General features: G+C 36.2%; 1 long non-coding RNA gene across 1 annotated transcript; it reads left to right on the top strand.

Moving 5' to 3' along the window:
- The first annotated feature begins 783 nt into the window (after nt 1-783).
- Nucleotides 784-3,400, top strand: LOC134287106 (uncharacterized). Its single transcript, XR_009997030.1, has 2 exons — nt 784-2,405; nt 2,492-3,400. It is a non-coding gene; the product is annotated as an uncharacterized LOC134287106 (long non-coding RNA).
- Nucleotides 3,401-10,423: the final 7,023 nt, after the last annotated feature.

Below are 10,423 nucleotides of genomic sequence, written 5' to 3'. Positions count from 1 at the left end.
GAAACTATTGTAAAGCAAACTGATGACTTTGTTACATTTTTCAGCTCAAAATTAGAAAGTTTGATTCCGCATGATTTTGTAAAAACCGAACAATCCAATTTTTTGAAAACTACAAAACAGAACTTGCAAGATGGTGAATTTTTGGCTATTTGTGACTTTTCTGAAAATTACAGCTTCGTTTTGCAGGATGAAGTTCAATCACACCATTGGAACGTGCAACAGGCCACAATCCATCCTTTCGTAATATATTATACTGAAAATAGGCAAATTAAACATTTTAGCTTCATTATAATTTCAGAAGAACTAAGACATGATTCAGTCGCTGTTAATTTGTTTATTGATAAAATGATGAACTTTTTACAAATTGATCAAAATAAAAACATGAAAAAAATTATTTTATGTCAGATGGTGCTGCTTCACAGTATAAAAACCGAAAAAACTTTTCTAGCCTTTGTAAGTTTAAGTCAAAGTATGGTATTGACGCTGAATGGCATTTCTTCGCAACATCGCACGGAAAAGGTCCATGCGATGCTATTGGAGGTACGATAAAACGCATGGCTACCAGAGCAAGTTTAGCCAAAGAACGCGAACACCCGATAAAGACTGCAAGAGAGTTGTTTAATTGGGCAAACAAACGAAAAGAAGAAGAACTTACAAAGTTGTCATTTTGTTATTCTACTACAGAAGAATACGAAAATATGTCTTTGCAGCTAAATAATCAATACAATACAAAAAATAAAAACTGGAAAAATTTCCCACTTGTTCGTGGAATCGCTCTAGAGCGGTTCCATATCATTTCAGCAACGAGTAATTTTCATATATCTTTATTTGGATGAAACCTTGCATACAAGTCTTTGGGGGAGAAAAACGCCGTTTTGCATACTTGGTTCGCCATTTTGAATCTAGCCTTACTTATGAGAAGGGCCTATGAAAAATGCACATGATATCTTCAAAAAATTGTATCTCGAAAACGGTTTGTCTGATCGGTTTGGTGTCTTCGGCGAAGTTTTAGACAATTATTGGTGCTATATGGAGAAAATATGCACGGTAAAAAAATATGTTTGGTTTTTGTGATTTGAACTAAAATATAGATTTTCCCTCAAAAGTGACATGTCAATATTTTTTTTATTATCCTTATGTTATAGCTGACTGAAAATGCTACCTAGTGCACAGTGGGTTGTTCTGGAGAAAAATAGGTTACAATGAAAAAAAAATGTTTTAAAAAATTACGGTTTTCAAAAAAAAGCTATTAAGTAAAGTCAAAAAAGTTTGTCGCCCTAATTTTATGAAAGTACATCAAATTAGCAAGAAAAAAGTACTTCGGTAACATTTTTCTAAGATGCACCGTTTAGAAGATATTACTAATTTAATATTGATTTTTTTGATAACTTAATAAGTTTTAGCCCTTTTCGGATGTACTCCGTGTTTCTCCAGTTTCAAAAGTATTTTTTTCGGAAAGATTGGAAAATTTTGAGTTAAAATGACACTGACAGCTTAAAGATTTGAGTGAAATTCTCTGCCTTAAAAGTATTTTGAAACAAGTTACAAAATCCCACTATCAAGAACAATGATTTCTTCCAGTGGTTTTTGGTGCCTTCTGCTTAAAACGTGCTAATAAGTATTAGATACAGGTAATTAGATACCAGTTAGCTGTACTACGTACAGTTGGTGATTGTAAACATGGTCTTTGTTGGAACTAGTCCACCATGGCCACGCTGGCCCAGGCTTGTAAACATTCGACACTTTTCACTGCCTTCGTTTCGTTGTCGCGGTCGGGTGTCAGCTTGCTTTATTTCATTCGAACGCGACTGCTACCTCTTACACACAACACAAGCGGCAGAACAAAGATCAATAAACAAAAAAGTGGATCAAATCAACGTAGTCTGACACGATGCCATTAGTATAATTCCAGCTTTTCGCAAGATTTCAGCCAATTTTGATTAAAATTGGTATAATATTAGTATAATATTAGTCACCTTCCATCAAACTAGACGGCTGCCGACTGATACCTCAGTCAACAACCGCCGCACTCTTTATTCATTCCAGGTATATACAATTTACAATCTTCTTCAATAACAATATACCTACGCCAGCAAATCTACCTCGCTCCAACTCTCCAAACTCGTACCTGACGATACCTGAGCGTTCAACTCTACCTATCTTCCAGCAGTCTTTACCCAGCATTCTATGATTTATACCCGTGAGCTGTATAATAATGTCTGACTCGGTTCTGAATTCATCCAGTATCTACTAGGGAAAACCAAACAGTAAATCCAGAAAGGTTGCTAGAAGCATAGTGATTTCATAGTAATTTCAGCTAATAATCCAGTGTTTTTGAACTAGATCCAGTGTTGTTTGATAACATAATAATTGTAAAGGAAAGTGTAACACGTTTTGGTGCAAAGGTAAGTTTTAAATACACATTTTAATTATATGTGTTGTGATATTTTCGTTCAAAACTAACAATTGGAAAATATTTTCTATGTTACAGATTACAAAATGAGTAAAATCAGATGTATTCGTCCATTCAAAGACATTCAGTGTTCGAAAGAGCTGCGATATCTCACGGATGGTATCATCCAAAAACTAAAGTCAATTGGATTTTCCAAGGTATCCACACTGAACACCAAGGATTTTCGTATTTGTTCGTCTTGCCGTCTACATATTGATTCAAGAGCTCACCTCACCCAAAACGAAGAACAAAGCGTAGCCGGTGGCTCAAGGATGCCAACTGTTCAGACCATACCTGTTGTACCTGATTCGTAAAGCTATGAAAGTTTGGTCACGATACCATCAGCGTCAACGCTAAGCACAATTCAATCAAATGAAGACTTCACGATGCCTGTAGACGTCGAAATATTCAACCGAGGAATAGCAGCTATTCGTGTTTCGCCTATAGATTTAGGTAAGGTTAAAAATGTTCACTATCCTGAAAAAAGTGCGCTGAAATCGTCGAAGGTGTACGAAGAAATCTTTTTAAATTAGACGCTAAAACAGAAAAAGCAAACGAGTTTAATGAAGTCATAGAAAATATGAAAATTAAATTTTTAAATTCAGCCACAAGGCAAGAAAAACTATCAATTTTATCATTGTTACCAAAATCATGGTCAGTACAAAAAATTGTAGACGAATTTAAAACTAGTAGAAATATGGCATCAGATGCAAGAAAGGAAAAAAATAATGTATTAGATTCATCTCAAGGTTCAAGCTCTGGAAAAGCTTTGAGTAATGAAACAAAAGAACTGGTTTTGAATTTTTTTGAGGACGATGATATAAGCCGTGCAATGCCAGGCCAAAGAGATTTTGTTAGCGTAAAGACAGGAAATAAGAGATTAGCTGTTCAGAAAAGATTGTTAATGATGACATTAAGAGAAGCTTTTAATCGCTTTAATGAAATGTACGTCAATGTAAAAATAGGGTTTTCATCATTTGCAAGCCTCCGGCCAAGGCAATGTAAACTATTGACTATCACAGGAACACATAATGTTTGCGTTTGCACTACGCATGAAAATGTCAATTTAATTTTACATAGCTTAAAAAAATACAATGTCTTGAATGATCTAAAAACATTAACGAATAGATTACTTTGCGAAAATAAGACAACTCATTGCCATCTACGAAGATGTAAAAACTGCCCAGATACCTCAGTTTTAGAAGACAGTTTATTGAAACAACTGGAAGAAAACTAGGATCCGTATATTCGCCTCACTCCATTCATATTCACTCCTTTTTGTGGGAAGTCATGTGCAAGTTGCTTGATATGGATATTCGTTGCCGTTCGTCGCAGTTTTGATCGCAGGCGAATGAATGAATGGCGAATGGTGAAGAATGCTGGTGAGTGATCGAAGTGGCTGCTATCGTCGCTGACAAGCAAACACACAAACAAAAGCGACAATTGTTCGCTGCGATTAATCACGGAGTAGCAAGCATGAATTGTGTTGCCACGTATGCTCATACTCATGCAGTGTTGCCAAATGTGCTCGATATGTATAAAAACAGAAATCATTTGTTTTTATTTTGTGTTATCTATTTACGAAAGCTTTCGTGTAAATTAGATGTTTACAATAAAAATGACATGTGTGGCAACACTTCCATCTACAACATCGTTGAAATTGATTGATTGATTTGTTTTTATTTAAGAGACTTTCAGCCCCTCGTTGAAATGAATAAAATGACAATTGAAATGAATTTTACAATAGATACATTTTATATTTCAATAATTTATTCTCGTCTTTTCCAATAAACCAATTTTTTATTGCTAACTATCAAAATAACAATAACTGTCAATTATCGGGTCATTTTGTCAGATAGGACCATAAACAAGAAAACACAGACAAACAGACGTAAAATTGGAGAAATTTCCATCGACCACGGTTTGAACGGTTTTTTTAAACCTTTATAGTTGTTGCTTTCACAACCAGAGGTGCGCGCATCGTTTTTCTAAGCGTTGGGCGTTTCACACTAGTGCCTTCTGTTGACGATATTGCACAATGCAGTGCATCGTGAAACATTTCCACCAGTTGATGGTAGTGTGAACTAGGCGATGGATTTTCACGAAAATTATTCTAGGTGTCACGTCTATTTGTCTGTGAAGAAAAGGTCAACAACAAGGTCGTTAGAGAAGATGTGTATTGCTTTTATCTTGTTCACACATCTTGCAGCACACCTGGTGCGATTTTTCAGAATAACCTGTACATTGTCAAACACTTGAAGGTTAGGTTTCATGTTATAATAAAAAAGGTAAACTGGTAACACTGTCACAATTTTTTAAATCCTTTTTATACTCGATATTGTTCAAATCAGCACAAAACGTCTTAATATGGCATCGAACAATGTTTTTTTTTTTACGAAATTTATAAACTGCACCTGATTTTATTTGATACTTTATATGAAAAAATTGAATATTTTCTCTTAAAAACGTTATATCTCAGGAACGACACAAATTACCTTGAGGGGTTAAGTTTTTTCGATTGGAAAACGTCTGATAAACAAGATGGAATCAAAATATTTAAAATCAAAATATATAAATTGAAAAATATGATATCTGGCAACACTGTATCAAAAAAATAATATTTTTTCTGGATTCCCTGAACGATTTCCTTTAAAAAAGCCGAAGGTCGAAAATGTGCACGTGCAATCGTTTCAATGATAAAAATAAAAAAAGAGGATAATTTTCGTAACGGCCAAAACGAGGGGTGCTGCCACGGGCCGAGGGGTGATCCGATCGGCACCAAAATTTGGATTTTTCTTTTACCATCTAAACAAATGTTTCAGCCAAATTTGGTTCAAATCCGTGATGGCCGATTACAAGCGGTCGGTCACTTGGCGCGGAAGGACCCATATTCAGCTTATAATTTATAGAAAAAGATTTAAAATTGGTGGAATAAAACGCAAGATATTTGGATTTCAATAAATTCTATATTTTAAAAAGTTGTAAAACTCAATATTGAGCTAAAACTCGAAAACTGTTCTACTTAAATTTTTTTTGAAGCATGGTTTCGAAATCAGCGCTAAATTATGCTTCAAAAATTGTGGTCGTTGACAGAAGTTCACGACTTTCGTTTTATTTTGTAAACTAGTGTTCTCATTGTCAGCCAATTTGTTACCAATCGAAGTGAAGTGATCCTTGAATATATTTGGAATGTCACTTAGATCAGGAACTTCCCCTTTGCCGCAGATATTGATAGAAGTGGTTTCTTGCCTTCGATCAGCGCCCAGTAGATCATTTACACGATTCCAGAAGAGCTTTGGATTTCCAGTAGCCAAAAATTGCTACCTTCTTCGCTTTTCTTTTGGAAGCAGATAATTTTTTGTTTAGGTGTTCCTGTAGAGCCGTGAGCGGCACGGCACTGGGTTTCTTTCCTTTCGTAATTCCGACACTAGCAAAATCCATTAATTGTTCAATTATATTTACACTCTTTATACTCCTAGACTACTCTTAAATTATAAATGTGCGACTTCGCACCACAGACACCTGACCGGACGGACGAACAACCAACCGACGAACAACACCACACCAAAACGCACGCGGGCTTCGCGGACAGACAGAATGGACACCACAACAAAACAACAACGCCCCGGCGTCAATCGCGGGTCTTTTAACTTTCCGTCGCAAGAACTCATTCTCCCGATCTGAAAAGAAATAAGAGAAAAGAGAAAAGAAAAACCGGGCGTCGTCCGCTCTGGCTTTATTAGTTCGGCCACGTGACTGAGACCTTGTTGGGGTTTAGTCAGCGCTGCCGGGCGACAAACAAAAATAAAAAGAAAAACATTTCTCCGGCATTGGAGCGAGAACGTTATATCACCAGGTCAACCGGCAACAAGCAGTAAGGGGCTGTCCATAAACCACGTGGTCATTTTTTTGGGACTTTTCAACCCCCCCCCCCCCCGCGTGGTCATTAGTCCATACAAAAATTTTTATTTGCCCATACAAAATGGTCATTGGCCGAACCCCCACCCACCCCCCCCCCCCCTCCCAATGACCACGTGGCCCCTAAGCATTCTCTCTGCTTGCATCGCTTGTTTCTTGGTTAACCGGCGTTGGTCTATAAACATGACCGTGAAATCCACATGTGATGTAATCCACTAATTGCGTGGAGCACCATGGGGAAATAAAGAGTCTTTCTTAGATCAATGGTGATCATTGATCTTTAGAACTATTCAATACGGGGAGGGAAATGCTTCCTTCGGTCGGCAGGACCGTTACATCCGCCCCCCCCCCTTAAATTAAGTTTTTATTTGTGAAGCAAAGAAAAACTTGCAGTAGGCATTCGGCTAGCGTATACATTTGCGGGTTAAAGATTATCCCAAGGACTACTCTACAATATTCAATCTACCTTTTCTAAAACAAAAATATAACTAAGTTTTTTTTCTCTTGCAAAAGCGAACTAAACTATTCCTTATTTCTTTCCCTACTCTAAGATGATTCACCTTCCTCCTGACGCTCGAGTCTATCAAAATGCCGCTTCGTGTTTGTGTTGCAGTAGAAGTTTCATCGACCGAAACTAGATTTCAAGCACCAAAAAGGGGTTATTTGTAGGGTTGTCCATTGAACGAAATCTCTCAACCAACCGCCATAATCTTTAAACTCGGAGTACCTCCCAAATAGTAACCAACATCCTTCCATTGCACGTAACCTTCTATCTGCACAAAGTCGTTTTCATGTGTTGGGTAGTTTCAGCTACCAATCAGCATTCCCATTCCATCGAACCACTCTCAGAGATTCGTCGAGTGTCTCTTCCATGTCACCGTTCAACTCCGTGAAGTTTGTCGGATTCAGCTGGCACATGTCATATAGTACTCTTGCGAAGCATTTCAGATGCCTAATGACTCCTCCCTTGGCACAGCTCGGAATATTAAATGCATAAAAATACTCCCGAAATCAATGACTAGGATTTCCGGTCTAACATGGCAATTTATGCAGCAACATCCCAGCATTTCTCCATCGGCGTTAAACCATCACCTTCAAACGTGTAAACCTTGTTTGTCTTGATCAGGCAACTCCCAACGGCTCGTCCTTGTCGGCATGACTAGCATCGCAGACTACCGCTCCATGATCCTTCTGACCCTATTCTGTCCCTACGAAAAATTCAAATTCCGTCTCCTATATCAATTAAGTTAATCAGTCAAATAAATAGTAAAAGAAATACTCCCTTATGTTTAAAGAGTAAAAAGTACGAATTAAATACGAACTATTTTTTGTTAACTTTTAAAAATTGGCATTTAATTATTTTTTTTTCGAAATACTTTTTTTTCGAAAGTTTTTTTTTCGAACATATCTTACTTTTTTTTCGAATATTGTTTTTATTTTTTTTATATATGACACATTCTACGGGCCCCGTATCATCAATACTCATTTTTCAAAGTTGAAATTTGGCATACATATTTCACATTTTTATAACATTCTACATTACTCTTGTCGCCCAAAAATGCATTCAACATGATATTAATGTAACAATAAACATTTATTGAACGACGATTAAGATTAACAATAAAATCGTGGTTTTGGGGCATTTCGCCATACTATTCATCAAGGCTGTCGTGTTTTAAACACCAACGCACTGATTTTTCAAAAGTCTTCCATGATTAACAGATAAAAGTATGTAGATTTTTTAGCATACAAAAAGTTTTAATTGTAATACTTTACAACTCTGAGGTATGGCTGGTCAAAGTATAGGTTTTTTAAGCGTTGTAACGTCACGGAAAAGCAACCTTTATGAAATTTATTCAAATTCGTTACAAGTTTCAAATTTGAAATTTTGTATGGTCTTTGTACTCCAGAATATCTTTCCAATGAGACTAAAAAAAAGTAAATCGGTTCACTGGCGCCTGAGTTTCACCTGGTTGAAGTTTGCGTTGTAACGTCACGAAAAAAAAGTTCGGTGGAAAAGAGCAAATTTCTCTGGCTTGGGTGGCTCCTGCAGTGGACACAGGTAGTTCTATATTCAAAACTATTTCTGGAGCTCGATTTGAAAAGGTCGTATGTGTTTTTGTCGATTAAAAATTCGATCAGTTGGATTCGCTTATTATAGCAAAAACCGTTGAAATTGAACAAAGTTGATATATACAGCAGAATCATCACAAAACAGGCTTTCCGTTCCATCATTTAAAGTCTCCAAAATATCTTCCACATTGCTGCAATATCTAAAATAAACTGATCGAATTTTATATCGACAAATGTTCATACGACCTATTCAAATCGAGCTCCAGATTTCTTCCGCGTTGTGTATGAGCCCTTTTCATTTATTCATTCAGTGTTATTCATAAATTCCGTACAATTAGGGGTCGTTCATAAACTAAGTAGACTCTTGAGTGACGTGGGATGTGATGTTTGGCCAAAATCTACGCTCTAACGAGTCTGGAATAACAAAGAGGAGAAACGTCAAAATTGGAACAGCCGATTTGCTGTCATCCCCATAGTTCCAATCGAGCAGGAGACCTGTCAAAACGACCAGGATTCGCCACTTTGGTATACTCGAGACACTTTACTACGCTCTATACAACTTCCAAAAAATGTGTAATTGTAATTATACTGCGATCTTGTAAAAAAAATAAATCGTAATCAAATGCCACTCAAACCGATAATTTTCATGACATCAGAACCAAACAGACGAAATACTGACAAAATTACCATCTCATATATCTCACAGTATTGATAATTTCGAGAGTTGGTGTTTTCAGCAAAGTTGTTAGGTTGGTCATGGCACAAATTTCCCAAATAGAGGAGAATGTGCTTTTGGAGCCGACCTACTGGTTGGTCAAAGACTTACAGTTGATGGATAGTTTTGTTTAAAGTTCCATCAAAAAGTGGCGCAAGAGAACTTACAAATTTTAAGTTTCATATAACTCAAGACCCTGATTTCTTAGAAAGATGATTTCTTCGGCAAAATAGTTTGGTAAGTCAAGGACTTGCAGTGGATTTACCATTAGATGCGAGATTTCGCTACTAGAAGGCGCTAGTTTGCATTTTGCGAAAGTTGGCAAATGATTATAATTTCTCAAAAAGTATTCTACAAGCTGGAACTTTTTTTACTTGGTCCCAAGATTAAAGAGTCAATAGAACGACAGTCAAAAAAGATGTATTCTACTTGAAGCGCTCCATCTTCGTGTAGAGCTAACATATCAAATCTACATTTGTAGCAATTACAGGTAATAAGCTGAGAAACTATCAGTCAAAATTTGAGAATTTTTGATAATTTTTTTACAGAATTACGGCTTGTTGAATGTTTTCAAGATAATTAATAAAATTGGAATGGTATTGAAAATTTGCAACTTGCGCCACGGTGCGGCAGAAATTAAAACCAAACGGCTATTTAACTGAAAGTTATTGATCTACCATGATCCTGATGTTAACGAAACTAAAAATGTGTATGCCCTCTAGAGCCTCTTAGTAGAAGGATTTGACATCATTCGGCCCATAAATTGAAAGTTCTTGACCAGCCAAACAACTTTGTCGAGGACAGCAACTGTTTAAATAATAAGGATCTTGAAATATACAGGGATGAAAATTATGTCAGTGTTACGTCTATCTTTGATATCACAATAATCACCGATTCATATATATCAGGTCCTTGAATACTTAGGGAGTTGTTTAACTTTCCAAAGATGTACAGTTTAAAAGTCGTTTGGTTTAATGTACTATTTGCCTAGTGGTAGTTGACATCTTGAAAAATCATGCACATTATATTTATTCAGAAAATAAAATAAAAATGTCCAAAAATTTTCAAATTTTGACTGCTAGTCAGAACTCGTAGGAAACTTTTTGAGAAATTCTAATCATTTGCAAATTATTATAAAGTTTTATTTAGCATCGCGAAATCTCACGTCCAATGGTTGTGACTTATCAAACAACTTTGCCAAAGACACCAACTCTCTAAGTAATTAAGATTGTTTTTATCACTGTTAGGTCTATTTATCTCTGAGA

Source organism: Aedes albopictus, chromosome 2, assembly GCF_035046485.1.
Source record: "Aedes albopictus strain Foshan chromosome 2, AalbF5, whole genome shotgun sequence".
Taxonomy (NCBI): Eukaryota; Metazoa; Arthropoda; class Insecta; order Diptera; family Culicidae; genus Aedes; species Aedes albopictus.
The sequence above is the reverse complement of the archived record's forward strand: the minus strand, read 5'-3'. Positions and strand labels throughout refer to the sequence as shown.